General features: G+C 40.8%; 1 pseudogene; it reads left to right on the top strand.

The window, feature by feature from the left end:
- The first annotated feature begins 271 nt into the window (after window positions 1-271).
- LOC114615092 lies at window positions 272-372 on the top strand (annotated as a pseudogene).
- The last annotated feature ends 6,155 nt before the right edge of the window (window positions 373-6,527 follow it).

Below are 6,527 nucleotides of genomic sequence, written 5' to 3'. Positions count from 1 at the left end.
TAAGCAAATCATATCTCTTTTACTATGTATATTAGGAAGGTAATTATCTCTACTTAAAATGTATACCTTTACGGCATATCAGTGCAAGAATGCAAAATATAAAGATGAGAAAAATCAAACCATAATATGGAAAGCCAAAACAGAACAGTTGGCAGATCCTCACTGTATGAAATCAAAGAACTGTGTGGTTCAAAAAAGGGACACTCACACAGAGCTGTCTGTAAGTATAGACATCAGTTTCAACTCCTAAAAAAATAATACTCAAAGACATGTTCTCTTCGGCAGTGCTTAGAAATCTGAGTAATACAGAGAAGATTAACATGGCCCTAGACAAAGGATGACACACAAATTTGTGGAGCATTTCATATTATTCAAGCAAAGAAAACAACAGTTAGGCAGAGCAGTGATGGCGCACGCCTTTAATCCCAGTACTTGGGAGGCAGAGGCAGGAGGATTTCTTGAGTTCGAGGCCAGCCTGGTCTAAAGAATAAGTTCCAGGACAGCCAGAGCTATACAGAGAAACCTTCTCGAAAAAACAAAAAACAAACAAAAAAAAAAAGAAAAGAAGAGAAAGAAAAAGAAAAAAGAAAACAACAGTTAAATGAAAGCTACACAGAGATGACAGAGATGTTGTTTGTATCTTAGTTTGTTTTGAGGAAGAGGTTCATCTAACCTAGGTCTGTCTTGAACTTGCTAAAAAACCAAGGCAAGCTTTGAACTCCTGATGCCCTGGCCTCCATTTTTCAATTCTTGGGGTTACAATTTTGCACTACCATATCTGTTTTTCTCTCTTTCTCTCCCTTTCTCCTCTTCTCTGCCTCCCCAGTCCCTCTTCATCTCCCTCTCCCTCTCCGTCTTCCTTTTTTCTCCCCACTCTTCCTTTAACCAGTGCCAATTTGTAGCTGGAATTTCCAACCCCAATAAGCTCATATAAAAATCACAATCCAGTTACTATAATTATAAGCTATGTGCCTAAATTGGGCAGATCTAACACTATACTAACTTATTCCCCAGCTATAAAGACCCTTCGCTACTTTCAGTTTCTCCTGGCTATGTGTTCTGCTCCATTTCAGCATCCTCATCTTTTTCCATCTCTTCCTCCTCCCATAGGTTAGCAAAAATGCATGACTTCACTACCATGTGATTCTGGCAAGATCAGAGAAAAAAGGTTTCTCAAACATGTCAGTTGCAGGTGCAATAGAGTGATTTTGTAATCTAAAAAAAGCTATAGTTGCATTTATTATCTGCTTCAGAAATCTCAGCTCTTGGAATGTATTATATATATGTACCAGCACACAAACGATGAGACATATGTTGAGAGTTATCCATTAAAGCCTCACTCAAAAGAGCAACAATTAGAATCAACACAGGAGTGTGATAGGGGATTAAATGGCTTAATGAACTATACAGTAGGTCTCAAATAAAATACAATGCCAGTCAGTAGGTACTGGCACAACTTTGTAATCCCACTGTTCAGAGGCTGAGGCCAGAAGATGTCAAGACCAAGACCAGCTTGGGCTACATATTGAGACCCTGTCTCAAAACAAAAAAGCAGTCAATAGAGACAAAAAGTAAATCAGAGGCTGCCTTTCACTAAGAGACGGAGCACCATGGGAGCTTGCAAATGATGGCAAATGATTCTTTTAAATGTAACGAGGATGCAGTAAAGCCAATTACAGCATTGGCTGCACAAATGCTGTGAATGTAGCAAAAGTCATCAAATTATACATTTGAATCAAGTGTGAATTTCAGGGTATGAACTACTTTTGGTAAAGCCATTCTTGGAATAAAGGATATGGGGCTGGGAAGATGGCTTGGTGGGTAAAGGCTTCTACTGCCAAGCCTGATTGCCTGAGTTTGATGCTCCAGGACACAATTGGCAGGAAGATAACTGACTCCCACTGTTGTTCTTTCTAATATAGCTCTAGAGATAGAGTGATCAAAGGGGAAAGGGAAACCTTTTAAGTAGAAAAGAGGGAAAGTGAGGATGATCATGTTCCTACAGAGACCCTGAGAGAGGAAGGTACATGAAACTAGATTAAGGTGCTTGGTGGGTAGGAAGGGTGTAAACAGAAGTGCCCTGGCCATGCATGTTCATTTCTTGTGACTGGTTTAGGCAATCTACACATTTAGCATTGTACACATTTAGCATTGTATTTCAATCTTGGGACATTGTTCTACTTATCCAGACATGTAATAATAAGACACAAGAAGGGATTCGTAAAGGCAGATAGATGGATCAGGTTGTCCTGACACTGTGCCCATATTTGCCATTGGGAAATGTTTGTGCTTGATCTTACCACCGTGGTATCCAGGAATATGCAAAGAAACAAGCTAGAGGAATTGATAAGTCGATGTGCTCCACTTAATTCTTTGGTGGCTGGGGGTGTGAAGGACAAATGAGGATAGCCTCAAAACAAGGAGTATGTGTCCCTGGGCTTTATTCTGAAGGCCAGTCTGTGTGGAAGCCTTTCAAAGCACCGCAATAAAATCCCTAGCACTCACAGATTGCCACCCATATGCCTACCTAACGGGGTCAGGGGAGTGGATGAAGGCAAGAGAGGAAGCAAGCATATTCATTGCAGACACTGCTTGGAAGATGAAGTAGCAACCGTCAAGAGCAGTTTCCTCCTTGTACCCTTCTAAGAGAAAGTTATAATTCAAAGACTTCAAAATATTAATACAGTCTCAATTTTCTAACCAACGCCAACCCACCACTACAGTGCAGGCAGATTAAATCCTGGCACCGCATCCTGTCATGTAGAAGAGCTGGTGGGAGGAACCCCGCTGTCTCCCATGTGCCAGCTAGGGAGAGCAGTCTCTCGGCTGGGGACTCACTTGCACTGTGTTTCTTAGGTGTTTTGCTGGGTCCTCTGCCTTCAGAAACACTACCCTCAGCAGCAGAGCGGGCCTTTCCTCATAGGTCAATTGGCTGGCTACTTAGCTCTGTTAGGACCACAGAAGCATGACTTCAGATGAACGTGTTTGAAAAATGGCAGAAGAGTGTGTTAAATTGGTGGTGAAGGACAAGTGCATGTTTGGGGTTGAATTGTTCAAGTTACATCGTGCGTGTGCGTGTGCGTGTGCGTGTGCGTGTGCGTGTGCGTGTGCGTGTGCGTGTGCGTGTGTGTGTGTCTGTTCTGGGAACTGAACTCAGAAGCAGTGAGCATATTCACTATTTTCACTATTCATAAGTCATATATATATATCCACGGAGTAGCACTGTTGAGAGGTATGGCCTTGGAGTAGGTGTGGTCTTGTGAGTGCAGGCTTCTTTGATACCCTTGTCCTAGCTGCATGGGAGCCAGTATTCTACTAGCAGCCTGAAAATGAAGATATCGAACTCTCATCTCTGCCTGAACCATACCTGCCTGGATGCTGCCATGCTTCCCAACTTGATGATAATGGACTGAACTTATGAATCTGTAGGCCAGCCCAATTAAATGTTGTCCTTTATAAGACTTGCGTTGGTCATGGTGTCTGTTCACAGCAGTAAAACCCTAACTAAGACAAATTGTCCCAAATAGTTTTCTGACTATTTTTACACTTAATCTGAGCTTTAAAAAATAACTTAGGCTTAAACATTTTTTTTCCAGACAAGATTGCCGTGGAAAAACATGTTAAATGAACAAAGAACACAGCCAAACAGTATTATAATGCATTATTATTTTTTAAAGCATGGATTTTTCTGTATGTTTTGAGTTTTTTTTTCTTTTGAATTTGTATGTCTGTGTACATGAGTTCAGGGGTCTACACAACATTGAATCCCCTGGAACTGCAGTTATAGGTGATTGTGAGCTGCCCAGCATGGGTGCTGGGATATGAATTTATATCCTCTGGAGGCACCTGTTCTTAGCCTCAAAGCTTCCCACTAGACCTTGAAAATGCTTCATTTGAGACAGGATCCCATGAGGCCTAGGCTGTTCTAGAGCTTGCTGTGACCGAGGATGACCATGAGCTTCTTATCCTCTTTTCTTCCCCTCCTGAGTGCTTCCATCATAGGTATAAGCTATACATCTGGTTTCTATTCATAGGTAATGTATTTTCTCCCTATAGTCTCAGGAAATGAAGATATCTGGGGCTGGAGAGATGGCTTATCAGTTAACAGCACCAGTAGCCCTTGCAGAGGACCAAGGTTCAAAACCAGCACCCACAATCTTTGGTAACTCCAGATCCAAGGGATCCAGGCACCCTCTTCTGGCTTCTTTGGGAACTGGGCACACACGTGGTATATAGACATATAAATGCAAAATAACCATATGCAGGAGATGAAATTTAAAAATACATTCTAATATTCTATTTTATTTCTTTTTTAAACAACAAAGCAAAAATTCAAATATTTACACACACACACAGACACACACAGACACACAGACACACAAGTGCACGCAAACTAAATTTTTTGAAAGCCAATACAAATTCTGAAAGGTGATTTATTTGTTCCAAGTTGCAGATATAAACTATTTCTACCACAATCTCTAGGATTATTGTATAATTTAAAACATTTCCAGAAGTCTGCAATACTAACTCATGTCCCATCACTGGTAATAATGGCATCTATTACTGCAGGATTTATTTGTTTTGTTTTTGTGCCCAGGCTTCATGTAGCCTAGGTTATGAAGCCTATCCTGGCCTGGAACTTTTTTATGTAGATCAAGCTGGCTTTGACTTCAACTTCTACCTCTCTACCTACTGAGTACTGGAATTAAGATGAACGGATTTTTCATTTTGTTGTTGTTCTTGTTTATTTGTTTTCATAGTGCAACTCTGTCACAAAATAAGCAAACAAACTGATGAATCAATAAATGAATAAACAAATAAGTAAATAAATAAATAAAGGTAGCCCCAATGTTGTCATCATAGTCAATATATTTATTCTGTACTAACTTCTAAGTGTCTAAAAGGTTCATTTTTTTTTAAAGATTTATTTCTTTTTCCTGTCTATGTGTGTAAGTCTCTGTGAATATATGCCACAGTGTATTTACTTGGGTGTCCATGGAGGCCAGAAGAGGCATTAGATTCCCTAGAACTGGAGTTCTAAGCAGTTGTGAGCTGCCCAGCATGGGTGCTGGGAACTCAAGTCATCCCTGAAAGAGCAGTGAGTGCTCCTAACCTTGGAGCTAACCCTTTAGACCCTGTTTGAAAGCCCATTTTTAAAAGAAAGAGGTTTGGTCTTTGAAATAACTTGGAAAACGTTTAGTAAAATCAATAGTTCTCAATGAATGCAATAGAAGCTTCCAGGAAAGGGATCATAAAGTAGTATAGATAAATATATGATAAGATCTCTGAGAAATGTCGGCTGGATCAAGAGCTTAGTCATTGGGATTGTAACACCATTTCCAAATTAGATTGACAATGCCAGGCAATCAGACAAAATGACATTCTAATGAACCAATCCTCAAACTCCGTAAGGCACACACACATGATTCTCTGAATCTGGAAACGGGAAATTCTGCCGTGTATGGCAGAAAGAAATGTTTTTCTATGAACAATTTGCCAACAACTTCAAGACAAACCAAATACAAAGCTCAAAAAGCTATGTGCAGAGCTTAGCTTTTGTTTCTAGAACTCAAAGACACAGCTCTTTTAAGGTGCTGGCAGCAATTTATACAAAAGGTTTTTCTCAGCCCTTGACCCCACAAGGAGTACCAACAGATATCTTTGGACCATGAATGAGTCCTGCGTGACACTTAATCTCACCTCACCTCTGAGAAGCCAGGAATTGGGATTTGGACGGGAGCTGGTTGGGTACTTGTTAGAGAGTTTCACAAGGAACCAAGTGGCTTTGTGTAGAAGTCTTCTCCATCAGAGAAGAAGATCACCTCTGAAAGAGGCTGGCCCGACAATTGAAGGAGATTCTGGTCCAGTGAACTTCCCCCAGGTCTCATCTCCTCTTGAGTTGCTGATTATTTCTACATTGTCATAGCCATCAGGTACAAGCAGAGTCGGCCATCTCGAGCCACCCACCAACACTTCTGGGTCACCTGTCAACGTACCAAGTGGAGATTTGCCAGGAAATAAATTTAGACTGGAACCCTACCCAACAGAAGACCAACCCACTCATTCTTCAAAATGGTCTAGAAAACTGGGATGATGAGAGAAAGAAAGAAAGAAAGAAAGAAAGAAAGAAAGAAAGAAAGAAAGAAAGAAAGAAAGAAAGAGAGAAAAGGAGGAATCATATTTTTGCCTAAGTGCCACTATGGAAAAAGAAAGTTCACTTTGTTTGCGACAGCAGAGGGAGATTAATCATAAAATATCTCTTGCTGAGTTTAAGCCTCCCTATCTTTAAGATCTACAGTTATTTAAAGCAAATAAGTGATGATGGCAAATACAGGCTGAAAGCAAATCTTTTGCGGGGGGGGGGGGGGTGGAGTGGCTGAGGATACAGCTCAGCAGGCAAAGTATTTTCTGTGCAGGGATGAAGAACACCATCCCTTGAGTTGAGCCCTAGAACTCACGTAAAAAAGAGGTGGCACACACTTGTAATCCCAGAGCTGGGGAAGAAGGCAAAGACAAGAGGATCAGAT

Source organism: Grammomys surdaster, unplaced genomic scaffold (assembly GCF_004785775.1).
Source record: "Grammomys surdaster isolate TR1022 unplaced genomic scaffold, NIH_TR_1.0 126546, whole genome shotgun sequence".
Lineage (NCBI taxonomy): Eukaryota > Metazoa > Chordata > Mammalia > Rodentia > Muridae > Grammomys > Grammomys surdaster.
Note: the sequence above shows the minus strand (reverse complement) of the source record. Positions and strands in the feature narration are given on the sequence as shown.